This window comes from Scyliorhinus torazame, chromosome 4 (assembly GCF_047496885.1).
Source record: "Scyliorhinus torazame isolate Kashiwa2021f chromosome 4, sScyTor2.1, whole genome shotgun sequence".
Taxonomy (NCBI): domain Eukaryota; kingdom Metazoa; phylum Chordata; class Chondrichthyes; order Carcharhiniformes; family Scyliorhinidae; genus Scyliorhinus; species Scyliorhinus torazame.
The window spans coordinates 51381459-51397491 of record NC_092710.1 but is presented as its reverse complement, the minus strand read 5'-3'; the positions used below and the strand labels follow the sequence as shown (position 1 = coordinate 51397491).

Genomic DNA, 16033 nt, shown 5'->3' with positions numbered 1-16033 from the left:
ATATTTCCTGTTTGTTAACTTCTCCCTGCAGAATGCTATAATCTAATAACTTTCAGAAATAACAGCAATTTTTGCAGTTTCAAAAGTCCAGTGCCAATGAAATTTGCACTCTCAAAGTCAGCATGAGAAATCAACAATACTGAGCGGTAATCAAAATAATGGAAATCTGCTCCAACCTTGCAGAGCTGGTGTGCAAGTAGGTGCTGTGGCATAGATGGTTAAAGCGCCTGTCTAGTAGACAGGAGATCCTGAATTCAAATTTCAGCAGTGCCTTTATACCTTTCTGTCAAAACAAGTAACCTGTTATGAAATCTCCCAATTTAATGGTGAATGCAGAGATAAATGGCAAAATCTCCATGGCACTAACCTTGAAAATGCCCACCCTACTCTAATGTCAAACCTTTCAAAGCTCCATTTTCTCATCTACTCCATCTCATCTACTCCATTGCATTTACTCCTCACTTCAGCTCTGATTCAGGATCACACGGATTTGAAATGTTAACGCTGCGTCTGGCTCCACATATATCCTCTGAACTTTTGAGCTTCAATCCTATCATGTTTAGCTTCTCATGCAGATTCGCACCATCTGCAGTATTTTCTTTGAATGCATGACAGGATTTACCTCCGGTAATCCTGAAGGAACTTTTTGAATGTTTTTTAGCGACATCTGTGGGCAACGATTGAATGATTAATTGATTTACTGGGACGAAGAGTGACCCGGACTCGAAATGTTAACTCGGTTCTCTCTTCACAGGTGGTGCCAGACCCGCTGAGATTTTCCATCATTTCCTGTTTTTCTTTCAGATTTTACATCCGAAGTAATTTGCTTTTATATTGAACGATTTATGTTGCTGCACGTTTGCAAGAACGACTCGGGCGGGATAAAGGATGGGGTTATTTTCCATGATGATGTGGTGCTGACAAATCTATTTATATCCTGAAACTTTGCGATTTGCATAATTTGCTAGTTTACAAGATGAATTTATTTACGTTCACACACTGCCACAACAAACACCAGATGATACCTTTTATTCCCTCTCTCAAAATACAATCTTTGTCTCTGTAGCTTCCCACTCAGATCTCACCGAACTAAACGTAATCTTCAAAGTCTTGAAGTCCCAGTGCAGGTCCCTGGGTAAACAGTTGTCACATCACAAGTCACTGGTAAAAAGCGAGAACAAGCTGAAGAATTTGAGAAAGGAAGCCAAAGGGAGGCTGCCGGTCTGCTTGCGAGGGAAATGTGCTGGTGAGGCTGAATTACCATTGAAGGAAATTCAAAATATACAATATGAGACTTTGAAGTGAGCTATAAGACTGCGTTTGGAATGGGCCCTGGAAGCGCAGTCGGTAGAGCATCTGACTTTTAATCTGAAGATCGATGGGTTTCAGTCCCTGCCTGGGCTTCAACTTTGTCTCAAGGTGTTTTTGTTCCCAATGAACGAAAGGATAAAAGAATAAAGAATGCAGGGTGATTTTGGGAAACTGGATGAACCGTGACAACATCGTGTTTGCCAAATTGCAATTGCCGTCGACAACTTTCAAGAATTTTTGCTAGATTTTCAGTTAATGTAAAAACTCTCTCCTGGTCTTGTCCTGCATTATACCACTGTAGTTTTGTGGTCATGTTTAATTATTTCCAATTCACAAAATATTTCCTGTTTGTTAACTTCTCCCTGCAGAATGCTATAATCTAATAACTTTCAGAATAACAGCAATTTTTGCAGTTTCAAAAGTCCAGTGCCAATGAAATTTGCACTCTCAAAGTCAGCATGAGAAATCAACAATACTGAGCGGTAATCAAAATAATGAAAATCTGCTCCAAACTTGCAGAGCTGGTCTGCCAGTAGGGCTGTGGCTTAGATGTTAAAGTGCCTGTCTAGTAAACAGGGGATCCTGAGTTCAAATCTCAGCGTTCCTTTACACCTTTCTGTCAAAACAAGTAACCTGTTATGAAAAGCTCCCAATTTAATGGTGAATGCAGAGTTTATTGGCAAAGTCTCCATGGCACTAACCTTGAAAATGCCCACCCTGCTCTTATGTCAAACCTTTCATAGCTCCATTTTTCACGCAACTTCCATTTTCTCATCTACTCCATCTCATCTACTCCATTGCATTTACTCCTCACTTCAGCTCTGATTAAGCATCACACGGATTTGAAATGTTAACGCTGTGTCTGGCTCCACATATATCCTCTGAATTTTTGAGCTTCAATCCTATCATGTTTAGCTTCTCATGCAGATTCGCAACATCCGCAGTATTTTCTTTCAATGCATGACAGGATTTACCTCCTGTAATCCTGAAGGAACATTTTGAATGTTTTTTAGCGACATCTGTGAGCAACGATTGAATGATTAATTGATTTACTGTGACGAAGAGTGACCCGGACTCGAAATGTTAACTCGGTTCTCTCTTCACAGATGGTGCCAGACCCGCTGAGATTTTCCATCATTTCCTGTTTTTCTTTCAGATTTTACATCCGCGGTAATTTGCTTTTATATTGAACGATTTATGTTGCTGCACGTTTGCAAGAACGACTCGGGCGGGATAAAGGATGGGGTTATTTTCCATGATGATGTGGTGCTGACAGATCTATTTATATCCTGAAACTTTGCGATTTGCATAATTTGCTAGTTTACTCGATGAATTTATTTACGTTCACACTCTATCACAACAAACACCAGATGATACCTTTTATACCCTTTCTCAAAATACAATCTTTGTCTCTGTAGCCTTCCACTCAGATTTCACCGAACTAAACGTAATCTTCAAAGTCTTGAAGTCCCAGTGCAGGTCCCTGGGTAAACAGTTGTCACATCACAAGTCACTGGTAAAAAGCGAGTACAAGCTGAAGAATTTGAGAAAGGAAGCCAAAGGGAGGCTGCCAATCTGCTTGCGAGGGAAATGTGCTGGTGAGGCTGAATTACCATTGAAGGAAATTCAAAATATACAATATGAGACTTTGAAGTGAGCTATAAGACTGCGTTTGGAATGGGCCCTGGAAGCGCAGTCGGTAGAGCATCTGACTTTTAATCTGAAGATCGATGGGTTTAAGTCCCTGCCTGGGCTTCAACTTTGTCTCAAGGCGTCTTTGTTCCCAATGAACGACAGGAAAAAAGAATAAAGAATGCAGGGTGATTTGGTGAAAGTTGATGAACCGTGACAACGTCGTGTTTGCCAAATTGCAATTGCCGTCGACAACTTTCAACAATTTCTGCTAGATTTTCAGTTAATGTAAAAACTCTCTCCTGGTCTTGTCCTGCATTATACCACTATAGTTTTGTGGTCATGTTTAATTCCTTCCAATTCACAAAATATTTCCTGTTTGTTTACTAGTCCCTGCAGAATGCTATAATCAAATAACTTTCAGAAATAACTGCAATTTTTGCAGTTTCAAAAGTCCAGTGCCAATGAAATTTGCACTCTCAAAGTCAGCATGAGAAATCAACAATACTGAGCGGTAATCAAAATAATGGAAATCTGCTCCAAACTTGCAGAGCTGGTGTGCCAGTTGGTGCTGTGGCTTAGATGGTTAAAGCGCCTGTCTAGTAAACAGGAGATCCTGAGTTCAAATCTCAGCAGTGTCTTTATACCTTTACGTCAAAACAAGTAACCTGTTATGAAAAGCTCCCAATTTCATGGTGAATGCAGAGTTTATTGGCAACATCTCCATGGCACTAACCTTTAAGATGCTCTCCCGACTCTTATGTCAAACCTTTCATAGCTCCATTTTTCACGCTACTTCCATTTTCCCATCTACTCCATCTCATCTACTCCATTGCATTTACTCCTCACTTCAGCTCTGATTAAGGATCACACGGATTTGAAATGTTAACTCTGTGTCTGGCTCCACATATATCCTCTGAATTTTTGAGCTTCAATCCTATCATGTTTAGCTTCTCATGCAGAGTTGCAACATCCGCAGTATTTTCTTTGAATACATGACAGGATTTACCTCCGGTAATCCTGAAGGAAGATTTTGAATGTTTTTTAGCGACACCTGTGAGCAACGATTGAATGATTAATTGATTTACTGTGACGAAGAGTGACACGGACTCGAAATGTTAACTCGGTTCTCTCTTCACAGGTGGTGCCAGACCCGCTGAGATTTTCCATCATTTCCTGTTTTTCTTTCAGATTTTACATCCGCAGTAATTTGCTTTTATATTGAACGATTTATGTTGCTGCACGTTTGCAAGAACGACTCGGGCGGTATAAAGGATGGGGTTATTTTCCATGATAATGTGGTGCTGACAGATCTATTTATATCCTGAAACTTTGCGATTTGCATAATTTGCTAGTTTACTAGATGAATTTTTTTACGTTCACACACTGCCACAACAAACACCAGATGATATCTTTTATTCCCTCTCTCAAAATACAATCTTTGTCTCTGTAGCTTCCCACTCAGATCTCACCGAACTAAACGTAATCTTCAAAGTCTTGAAGTCCCAGTGCAGGTCCCTGGGTAAACAGTTGTCACATCACAAGTCACTGGTAAAAAGCGAGTACAAGCTGAAGAATTTGAGAAAGGAAGCCAAAGGGAGGCTGCCGGTCTGCTTGCGAGGGAAATGTGCTGGTGAGGCTGAATTACCATTAAAGGAAATTCAATATATACAATATGAGACATTGAAGTGAGCTATAAGACTGCGTTTGGAATGGGCCCTGGAAGCGCAGTCGGTAGAGCATCTGACTTTTCATCTGAAGGTCGATGGTTTTAAGTCCCTGCCTGGGCTTCAAGTTTGTCTCAAGGCGTTTTTGTTCCCAATGAACGACAGGAAAAAAAAATAAAGAATGCAGGGTGATTTTGGGAAAGTGGATGAACCGTGACAACGTCGTGTTTGCCGAATTGCAATTGCCGTCGACAACTTTCAAGAATTTCTGCTAGATTTTCAGTTAATGTAAAAACTCTCTCCTGGTCTTGTCCTGCATTATACCACTGTAGTTTTGTGGTCATGTTTAATTACTTCCAATTCACAAAATAGTTCCTGTTTGTTTACTTCTCCCTGCAGAATGCTATAATCTAATAACTTTCAGAAATAACTGCAATTTTTGCAGTTTCAAAAGTCCAGTGCCGATGAAATTTGCACTCTCAAAGTCAGCATGAGAAATCAACAATACTGAGCGGTAATCAAAATAATGGAAATCTGCTCCAAACTTGCAGAGCGCGTTTGCAAGTAGGTGCTGTGGCTTAGATGGTTAAAGTGCCTGTCTAGTAAACAGGAGATCCTGAGTTCAAATCTCAGCAGTACCTTTACACCTTTCTGTCAAAACAAGTAACCTGTTATGAAAAGCTCCCTATTTAATGGTGAATGCAGAGTTTATTGGCAAAGTCTCCATGGCACTAACCTTGAAAATGCCCACCCTACTCTTATGTCAAACCTTTCATAGCTCCATTTTTCACGCAACTTCCATTTTCTCATCTACTCCATCTCATCGACTCCATTGCATTTACTCCTCACTTCAGCTCTGATTAAGGATCACACGGATTTGAAATGTTAACGCTGTGTCTGGCTCCACATATATCCTCTCAATTTTTGAGCTTTAATCCTATCATGTTTAGCTTCTCATGCAGATTCGCAACATCCGCAGTATTTTCTTTCAATGCATGACAGGATTTACCTCCGGTAATCCTGAAGGAACATTTTGAATGTTTTTTAGCGACATCTGTGAGCAACGATTGAATGATTAATTGATTTACTGTGACGAAGAGTGACCCGGACTCGAAATGTTAACTCGGTTCTCTCTTCACAGATGGTGCCAGACCCGCTGAGATTTTCCATCATTTCCTGTTTTCCTTTCAGATTTTACATCCGCGGTAATTTGCTTTTATATTGAACGATTTATGTTGCTGCACGTTTGCAAGAACGACTCGGGCGGGATAAAGGATGGGGTTATTTTCCATGATGATGTGGTGCTGACAGATCTATTTATATCCTGAAACTTTGCGATTTGCATAATTTGCTAGTTTACTAGATGAATTTATTTACGTTCACACTAAGCCACAACAAACACCAGATGATACCTTTTATTCCCTTTCTCAAAATACAATCTTTGTCTCTGTAGCCTCCCACTCAGATCTCACCGAACTAAACGTAATCTTCAAAGTCTTGAAGTCCCAGTGCAGGTCCCTGGGTAAACAGTTGTCACATCACAAATCACTGGTAAAAAGCGAGTACAAGCTGAAGAATTTGAGAAAGGAAGCCAAAGGGAGGCTGCCAGTCTGCCTGCGAGGGAAATGTGCTGGTGAGGCTGAATTACCATTGAAGGAAATTCAAAATATACAATATGAGACTTTGAAGTGAGCTATAAGACTGCGTTTGGAATGGGCCCTGGAAGCGCAGTCGGTAGAGCATCTGACTTTTAATCTGAAGGTCGATGGGTTTAAGTCCCTGCCTGGGCTTCAACTTTGTCTCAAGGCGTCTTTGTTCCCAATGAACGACAGGAAAAAAGAATAAAGAATGCAGGGTGATTTGGTGAAAGTGGATGAACCGTGAGAACGTCGTGTTTGCCAAATTGCAATTGCCGTCGACAACTTTCAACAATTTCTGCTAGATTTTCAGTTAATGTAAAAACTCTCTCCTGGTCTTGTCCTGCATTATACCACTATAGTTTTGTGGTCATGTTTAATTACTTCCAATTCACAAAATATTTCCTGTTTGTTTACTAGCCCCTGCAGAATGCTATAATCTAATAACTTTCAGAAATAACTGCAATTTTTGCAGTTTCAAAAGTCCAGTGCCAATGAAATTTGCACTCTCAAAGTCAGCATGAGAAATCAACAATACTGAGCGGTAATCAAAATAATGGAAATCTGCTCCAAACTTGCAGAGCTGGTGTGCCAGTCGGTGCTGTGGCTTAGATGGTTAAAGCGCCTGTCTAGTAAACAGGAGATCCTGAGTTCAAATCTCAGCAGTGCCTTTATACCTTTACGTCAAAACAAGTAACCTGTTATGAAAAGCTCCCAATTTAATGGTGAATGCAGAGTTTATTGGCAACATCTCCATGGCACTAACCTTGAAGATGCTCTCCCTACTCTTATGTCAAACCTCTCATAGCTCCATTTTTCATGCTACTTCCATTTTCTCATCTACTCCATCTCATCTACTCCATTGCATTTACTCCTCACTTCAGCTCTGATTAAGGATCACACGTATTTGAAATGTTAGCTCTGTGTCTGGCTCCACATATATCCTCTGAATTTTTGAGCTTCAATCCTATCATGTTTAGCTTCTCATGCAGATTTGCAACATCCGCAGTATTTTCTTTGAATGCATGACAGGATTTACATCCGGTAATCCTGAAGGAACATTTTGAATGTTTTTTAGCGACATCTGTGAGCAACGATTGAATGATTAATTGATTTACTGTGACGAAGAGTGACCCGGACTCGAAATGTTAACTCGGTTCTCTCTTCACAGGTGGTGCCAGACCCACTGAGATTTTCCATCATTTCCTGTTTTTCTTTCAGATTTTACATCCGCAGTAATTTGCTTTTATATTGAACGATTTATGTTGCTGCACGTTTGCAAGAACGACTCGGGCGGTATGAAGGATGGGGTTATTTTCCATGATAATGTGGTGCTGACAGATCTATTTATATCCTGAAACTTTGCGATTTGCATAATTTGCTAGTTTACTAGATGAATTTTTTTACGTTCACACACTGCCACAACAAACACCAGATGATATCTTTTATTCCCTCTCTCAAAATACAATCTTTGTCTCTGTAGCTTCCCACTCAGATCTCACCGAACTAAACGTAATCTTCAAAGTCTTGAAGTCCCAGTGCAGGTCCCTGGGTAAACAGTTGTCACATCACAAGTCACTGGTAAAAAGCGAGTACAAGCTGAAGAATTTGAGAAAGGAAGCCAAAGGGAGGCTGCCGGTCTGCTTGCGAGGGAAATGTGCTGGTGAGGCTGAATTACCATTGAAGGAAATTCAATATATACAATATGAGACATTGAAGTGAGCTATAAGACTGCGTTTGGAATGGGCCTTGGAAGCGCAGTCGGTAGAGCATCTGACTTTTAATCTGAAGGTCGATTGGTTTAAGTCCCTGCCTGGGCTTCAAGTTTGTCTCAAGGCGTTTTTGTTCCCAATGAACGACAGGAAAAAAAAAAGAAAGAATGCAGGGTGATTTTGGGAAAGTGGATGAACCGTGACAACGTCGTGTTTGCCGAATTGCAATTGCCGTCGACAACTTTCAAGAATTTCTGCTAGATTTTCAGTTAATGTAAAAACTCTCTCCTGGTCTTGTCCTGCATTATACCACTGTAGTTTTGTGGTCATGTTTAATTACTTCCAATTCACAAAATAGTTCCTGTTTGTTTACTTCTCCCTGCAGAATGCTATAATCTAATAACTTTCAGAAATAACTGCAATTTTTGCAGTTTCAAAAGTCCAGTGCCGATGAAATTTGCACTCTCAAAGTCAGCATGAGAAATCAACAATACTGAGCGGTAATCAAAATAATGGAAATCTGCTCCAAACTTGCAGAGCAAGTCTGCAAGTAGGTGCTGTGGCTTAGATGGTAAAAGTGCCTGTCTAGTAAACAGGAGGTCCTGAGTTCAAATCTCAGCAGTGCCTTTATACCTTTACGTCAAAACAAGTAACCTGTTATGAAAAGCTCCCAATTTAATGGTGAATGCAGAGTTTTTTGGCAAAATCTCCACGGCACTAACCTTGAAGATGCCCTCCCGACTCATATGTCAAACCTTTCATAGCTCCATTTTTCACGCAACTTCCATTTTCTCATCTACTCCATCTCATCGACTCCATTGCATTTCCTCCTCACTTCAGCTCTGATTAAGGATCACACGGATTTGAAATGTTAACGCTGTGTCTGGCTCCACATATATCCTCTGAATTTTTGAGCTTCAATCCTATCATGTTTAGCTTCATATGCAGATTCGCACCATCTGCAGTATTTTCTTTGAATGCATGACAGGATTTACCTCCGGTAATCCTGAAGGAACTTTTTGAATGTTTTTTAGCGACATCTGTGAGAAACGATTGAATGATTAATTGATTTACTGGGACGAAGAGTGACCCGGACTCGAAATGTTAACTCGGTTCTCTCTTCACAGGTGGTGTCAGACCCGCTGACATTTACCGTCATTTCCTGTTTTTCTTTCAGATTTTACATCCGCAGTAATTTGCGTTTATAATGATCGATTTATGTTCCTGCACGTTTGCAAGAACGACTCGGGCGGGATAAAGGATGGGGTTATTTTCCATGATGATGTGGTGCTGACAGATCTATTTATATCCTGAAACTTTGCGATTTGCATAATTTGCTAGTTTACTAGATGAATTTATTTACGTTCACACACTGCCACAACAAACACCAGATGATACCTTTTATTCCCTCTCTCAAAATACAATCTTTGTCTCTGTAGCTTCCCACTCAGATCTCACCGAACTAAACGTAACCTTCAAAGTCTTTAAGTCCCAGTGCAGGTCCCTGGGTAAACAGTTCTCAAGTCACAAGTCACTGGCAAAAAGCGAGAACAAGCTGAAGAATTTGAGAAAGGAAGCCAAAGGGAGGCTGCCGGTCTGCTTGCGAGGGAAATGTGCTGGTGAGGCTGAATTACCATTGAAGGAAATTCAATATATACAATATGAGACATTGAAGTGAGCTATAAGACTGTGTTTGGAATGGGCCCTGGAAGCGCAGTCGGTAGAGCATCTGACTTTTAATCTGAAGGTCGATGGGTTTAAGTCCCTGCCTGGGCTTCAACTTTGTCTCAAGGCGTTTTTGTTCCCAATGAACGACAGGAAAAAAAAATAAAGAATGCAGGGTGATTTTGGGAAAGTGGATGTACCGTGACAACATCGTGTTTGCCGAATTGCAATTGCCGTCGACAACTTTCAAGAATTTCTGCTAGATTTTCAGTTAATGTAAAAACTCTCTCCTGGTCTTGTCCTGCATTATACCACTATAGTTTTGTGGTCATGTTTAATTACTTCCAATTCACAAAATATTTCCTGTTTGTTAACTTCTCCCTGCAGAATGCTATAATCTAATAACTTTCAGAAATAACAGCAATTTTTGCAGTTTCAAAAGTCCAGTGCCAATGAAATTTGCACTCTCAAAGTCAGCATGAGAAATCAACAATACTGAGCGGTAATCAAAATAATGGAAATCTGCTCCAAACATGCCGAGCTGGTGTGCAAGTAGGTGCTGTGGCTTAGATGGTTAAAGTGCCTGTCTAGTAAACAGGAGATTCTTAGTTCTAATCTCAGCAGTGCCTTTATACCTTTCTGTCAAAACAAGTAACCTGTTATGAAAGCTCCCAATTTAATGGTGAATGCAGAGTTTGTTGGCAAAATCTCCATGGCACTAACCTTGAAGATGCCCTCCCGACTCTTATGTCAAACCTTTCATAGCTCCATTTTTCGCGCAACTTCCATTTTCTCATCTACTCCATCTCATCGACTCCATTGCATTTACTCCTCACTTCAGCTCTGATTAAGGATCACACGGATTTGAAATGTTAACGCTGTGTCTGGCTCCACATATATCCTCTCAATTTTTGAGCTTCAATCCTATCATGTTTAGCTTCTCATGCAGATTCGCAACATCCGCAGTATTTTCTTTCAATGCATGACAGGATTTACCTCCGGTAATCCTGAAGGAACATTTTGAATGTTTTTTAGCGACATCTGTGAGCAACGATTGAATGATTAATTGATTTACTGTGACGAAGAGTGACCCGGACTCGAAATGTTAACTCGGTTCTCTCTTCACAGATGGTGCCAGACCCGCTGAGATTTTCCATCATTTCCTGTTTTCCTTTCAGATTTTACATCCGCGGTAATTTGCTTTTATATTGAACGATTTATGTTGCTGCACGTTTGCAAGAACGACTCGGGCGGGATAAAGGATGGGGTTATTTTCCATGATGATGTGGTGCTGACAGATCTATTTATATCCTGAAACTTTGCGATTTGCATAATTTGCTAGTTTACTAGATGAATTTATTTACGTTCACACTCTGCCACAACAAACACCAGATGATACCTTTTATTCCCTTTCTCAAAATACAATCTTTGTCTCTGTATCCTCCCACTCAGATCTCACCGAACTAAACGTAATCTTCAAATTCTTGAAGTCCCAGTGCAGGTCCCTGGGTAAACAGTTGTCACATCACAAGTCACTGGTAAAAAGCGAGTACAAGCTGAAGAATTTGAGAAAGGAAGCCAAAGGGAGGCTGCCAGTCTGCTTGCGAGGGAAATGTGCTGGTGAGGCTGAATTACCATTGAAGGAAATTCAAAATATACAATATGAGACTTTGAAGTGAGCTATAAGACTGCGTTTGGAATGGGCCCTGGAAGCGCAGTCGGTAGAGCATCTGACTTTTAATCTGAAGGTCGATGGGTTTAAGTCCCTGCCTGGGCATCAACTTTGTCTCAAGGCGTCTTTGTTCCCAATGAACGACAGGAAAAAAGAATAAAGAATGCAGGGTGATTTTGGGAAAGTGGATGAACCGTGACAACGTCGTGTTTGCCAAATTGCAATTGCCGTCGACAACTTTCAACAATTTCTGCTAGATTTTCAGTTAATGTAAAAACTCTCTCCTGGTCTTGTCCTGCATTATACCACTATAGTTTTGTGGTCATGTTTAATTACTTCCAATTCACAAAATATTTCCTGTTTGTTTACTAGTCCCTGCAGAATGCTATAATCTAATAACTTTCAGAAATAACTGCAATTTTTGCAGTTTCAAAAGTCCAGTGCCAATGAAATTTGCACTCTCAAAGTCAGCATGAGAAATCAACAATACTGAGCGGTAATCAAAATAATGGAAATCTGCCCCAAACTTGCTGAGCTGGTGTGCCAGTAGGTGCTGTGGCTTAGATGGTTAAAGCGCCTGTCTAGTAAACAGGAGATCCTGAGTTCAAATCTCAGCAGTGCCTTTATACCTTTACGTCAAAACAAGTAACCTGTTATGAAAAGCTCCCAATTTAATGGTGAATGCAGAGTTTATTGGCAACAGCTCCATGGCACTAACCTTGAAGATGCTCTCCCTACTCTTATGTCAAACCTGTCATAGCTCCATTTTTCATGCTACTTCCATTTTCTCATCTACTCCATCTCATCTACTCCATTGCATTTACTCCTCACTTCAGCTCTGATTAAGGATCACACGTATTTGAAATGTTAGCTCTGTGTCTGGCTCCACATATATCCTCTGAATTTTTGAGCTTCAATCCTATCATGTTTAGCTTCTCATGCAGATTTGCAACATCCGCAGTATTTTCTTTGAATGCATGACAGGATTTACATCCGGTAATCCTGAAGGAACATTTTGAATGTTTTTTAGCGACATCTGTGAGCAACGATTGAATGATTAATTGATTTACTGAGACGAAGAGTGACCCGGAATCGAAATGTTAACTCGGTTCTCTCTTCACAGGTGGTGCCAGACCCACTGAGATTTTCCATCATTTCCTGTTTTTCTTTCAGATTTTACATCCGCAGTAATTTGCTTTTATATTGAACGATTTATGTTGCTGCACGTTTGCAAGAATGACTCGGGCGGTATAAAGGATGGGGTTATTTTCCATGATAATGTGGTGCTGACAGATCTATTTATATCCTGAAACTTTGCGATTTGCATAATTTGCTAGTTTACTAGATGAATTTTTTTACGTTCACACACTGCCACAACAAACACCAGATGATATCTTTTATTCCCTCTCTCAAAATACAATCTTTGTCTCTGTAGCTTCCCACTCAGATCTCACCGAACTAAACGTAATCTTCAAAGTCTTGAAGTCCCAGTGCAGGTCCCTGAGTAAACAGTTGTCACATCACAAGTCACTGGTAAAAAGCGAGTACAAGCTGAAGAATTTGAGAAAGGAAGCCAATGGGAGGCTGCCGGTCTGCTTGCGAGGGAAATGTGCTGGTGAGGCTGAATTACCATTGAAGGAAATTCAAAATATACAATATGAGACTTTGAAGTGAGCTATAAGACTGTGTTTGGAATGGGCCCTGGAAGCGCAGTCGGTAGAGCATCTGACTTTTAATCTGAAGGTCGATGGGTTTAAGTCCCTGCCTGGGCTTCAAGTTTGTCTCAAGGCGTTTTTGTTCCCAATGAACGACAGGAAAAAAGAATAAAGAATGCAGGGTGATTTTGGGAAAGTGGATGAACCGTGACAACGTCGTGTTTGCCGAATTGCAATTGCCGTCGACAACTTTCAAGAATTTCTGCTAGATTTTCAGTTAATGTCAAAACTCTCTCCTGGTCTTGTCCTGCATTATACCACTATAGTTTTGTGGTCATGTTTAATTACTTCCAATTCACAAAATAGTTCCTGTTTGTTTACTTCTCCCTGCAGAATGCTATAATCTAATAACTTTCAGAAATAACTGCAATTTTTGCAGTTTCAAAAGTCCAGTGCCGATGAAATTTGCACTCTCAAAGTCAGCATGAGAAATCAACAATACTGAGCGGTAATCAAAATAATGGAAATCTGCTCCAAACTTGCAGAGCAAGTCTGCAAGTAGGTGCTGTGGCTTAGATGGTAAACGCGCCTGTCTAGTAAACAAGAGATCCTGAGTTCAAATCTCAGCAGTGCCTTTATACCTTTACGTCAAAACAAGTGCAGAGTTTATTGGCAAAATCTCCATGGCACTAACCTTGAAGATGCCCTCCCGACTCTTATGTCAAACCTTTCATAGCTCCATTTTCTCATCTACTCTATCTTCTCATCTACGCCATCTCATCTACTCCATTGCATTTACTCCTCACTTCAGCTCTGATTCAGGATCACACGGATTTGAAATGTTAACTCTGTGTCTGGCTCCACATATATCCTCTGAATTTTTGAGCTTCAATCCTATCATGTTTAGCTTCTCATGCAGATTCGCAACATCCGCAGTATTTTCTTTGAATGTATGACAGGATTTATCTCCGGTAATCCTGAAGGAACATTTTGATTGTTTTTTTTGCGACATCTGTGAGCAACGATTGAATGATTAATTGATTTACTGTGACGAAGAGTGACCCGGACTCGAAATGTTAACTCGGTTCTCTCTTCACAGGTGGTGCCAGACCCGCTGAGATTTTCCATCATTTCCTGTTTTTCTTTCAGATTTTACATCCGCAGTAATTTGCTTTTAAATTGAACGATTTATGTTGCTGCACGTTTGCAAGAACGACTCGGGCGGGATAAAGGATGGGGTTATTTTCCATGATGATGTGGTGCTGACAGATCTATTTATATCCTGAAACTTTGCGATTTGCATAATTTGCTAGATTTCTAGATGAATTTATTTACGTTCACACACTGCCACAACAAACACCAGATGATACCTTTTATTCCCTCTCTCAAAATACAATCTTTGTCTCTGTAGCTTCCCACTCAGATCTCACCGAACTAAACGTAATCTTCAAAGTCTTGAAGTCCCAGTGCAGGTCCCTGGGTAAACAGTTGTCACATCACAAGTCACTGGTAAAAAGCGAGTACAAGCTGAAGAATTTGAGAAAGGAAGCCAAAGGGAGGCTGCCGGTCTGCTTGCGAGGGAAATGTGCTGGTGAGGCTGAATTACCATTGAAGGAAATTCAAAATATACAATATGAGACTTTGAAGTGAGCTATAAGACTGCGTTTGGAATGGGCCCTGGAAGCGCAGTCGGTAGAGCATCTGACTTTTAATCTGATGATCGATGGGTTTAAGTCCCTGCCTGGGCTTCAACTTTGTCTCAAGGTGTGTTTGTTCCCAATGAACGACAGGAAAAAAAAATAAAAAACGCAGGGTGATTTTGGGAAAGTGGATGAACCGTGACGACATCGTGTTTGCCAAATTGCAATTGCAGCCGACAACTTTCAAGAATTTTTGCTAGATTTTCAGTTAATGTCAAAACTCTCTCCTGGTCTTGTCCTGCATTATACCACTATAGTTTTGTGGTCATGTTTAATTACTTCCAATTCACAAAATATTTCCTGTTTGTTTACTTCTCCCTGCAGAATGCTATAATCTAATAACTTTCAGAGATAACAGCAATTTTTGCAGTTTCAAAAGTCCAGTGCCAATGAAATTTGCACTCTCAAAGTCAGCATGAGAAATCAACAATACTGAGCGGTAATCAAACTAATGGAAATCTGCTCCAAACTTGCAGAGCTGGTGTGCAAGTAGGTGCTGTGGCTTAGATGGTTAAAGCGCCTGTCTAGTAAACAGGAGATCCTGAGTTCAAATCTCAGCAGTGCCTTTATACCTTTCTGTCAAAACAAGTAACCTGTGATGAAAAGCTCCCAATTTAATGGTGAATGCTGATTTTATTGGCAAAATCTCCATGGCACTAACCTTGAAGGTGCTTTCCCTCCTCTTACGTCAAACCTTTCATAGCTCCATTTTTCACGCAACTTCCATTTTCTCATCTACTCCATTGCATTTACTCCTCACTTCAGCTCTGATTAAGGATCACACGGATTTGAAATGTTAACTCTGTGTCTGGCTCCACATAAATCCTCTGAATTTTTGAGCTTCAATCCTATCCTGTTTCGCTTCTCATGCAGATTCGCAACATCCGCAGTATTTTATTTGAATGCATGACAGGATTTACCTCCGGTAATCCTGAAGGAACATATTGAATGTTTTTTAGCGACATCTGTGAGCAACGATTGAATGATTAATTGATTTACTGTGACGAAGAGTGACCCGGACTCGAAATGTTAACTCGGTTCTCTCTTCACAGGTGGTGCCAGAACCGCTGAGATTTTCCATCATTTCCTGTTTTTCTTTCAGATTTTACATCCGCAGTAATTTGCTGTTATATTGAACGATTTATGTTGCTGCACGTTTGCAAGATCGACTCGGGCGAAATAAAGGTTGGGGTTATTTTCCATGATGATGTGGTGCTGACAGATCTATTTATATCCTGAAACTTTGCGATTTGCATAATTTGCTAGTTTACTAGATGAATTTATTTACGTTCACACTCTGCCACAACAAACACCAGATGATACCTTTTATTCCCTCTCTGAAAATACAACCTTTGTCTCTGTAGCTTCCCACTCAGATCTCA

The 16033-nt window shown here is 40.4% G+C and overlaps 6 non-coding genes across 6 annotated transcripts; all 6 read left to right on the top strand.

The window, feature by feature from the left end:
* The first annotated feature begins 3510 nt into the window (after nt 1–3510).
* trnat-agu (transfer RNA threonine (anticodon AGU)) lies at nt 3511–3584 on the top strand. Its single transcript has one exon. It is a non-coding gene; the product is annotated as a tRNA-Thr (tRNA).
* Nucleotides 3585–5177: 1593 nt separating this feature from the next.
* On the top strand, nt 5178–5251 carry trnat-agu (transfer RNA threonine (anticodon AGU)). Its single transcript has one exon. It is a non-coding gene; the product is annotated as a tRNA-Thr (tRNA).
* A 1593-nt stretch (nt 5252–6844) lies between these two features.
* trnat-agu (transfer RNA threonine (anticodon AGU)) lies at nt 6845–6918 on the top strand. Its single transcript has one exon. It is a non-coding gene; the product is annotated as a tRNA-Thr (tRNA).
* A 1594-nt stretch (nt 6919–8512) lies between these two features.
* Nucleotides 8513–8586, top strand: trnat-agu (transfer RNA threonine (anticodon AGU)). Its single transcript has one exon. It is a non-coding gene; the product is annotated as a tRNA-Thr (tRNA).
* A 3259-nt stretch (nt 8587–11845) lies between these two features.
* trnat-agu (transfer RNA threonine (anticodon AGU)) lies at nt 11846–11919 on the top strand. Its single transcript has one exon. It is a non-coding gene; the product is annotated as a tRNA-Thr (tRNA).
* A 3224-nt stretch (nt 11920–15143) lies between these two features.
* On the top strand, nt 15144–15217 carry trnat-agu (transfer RNA threonine (anticodon AGU)). Its single transcript has one exon. It is a non-coding gene; the product is annotated as a tRNA-Thr (tRNA).
* Nucleotides 15218–16033: the final 816 nt, after the last annotated feature.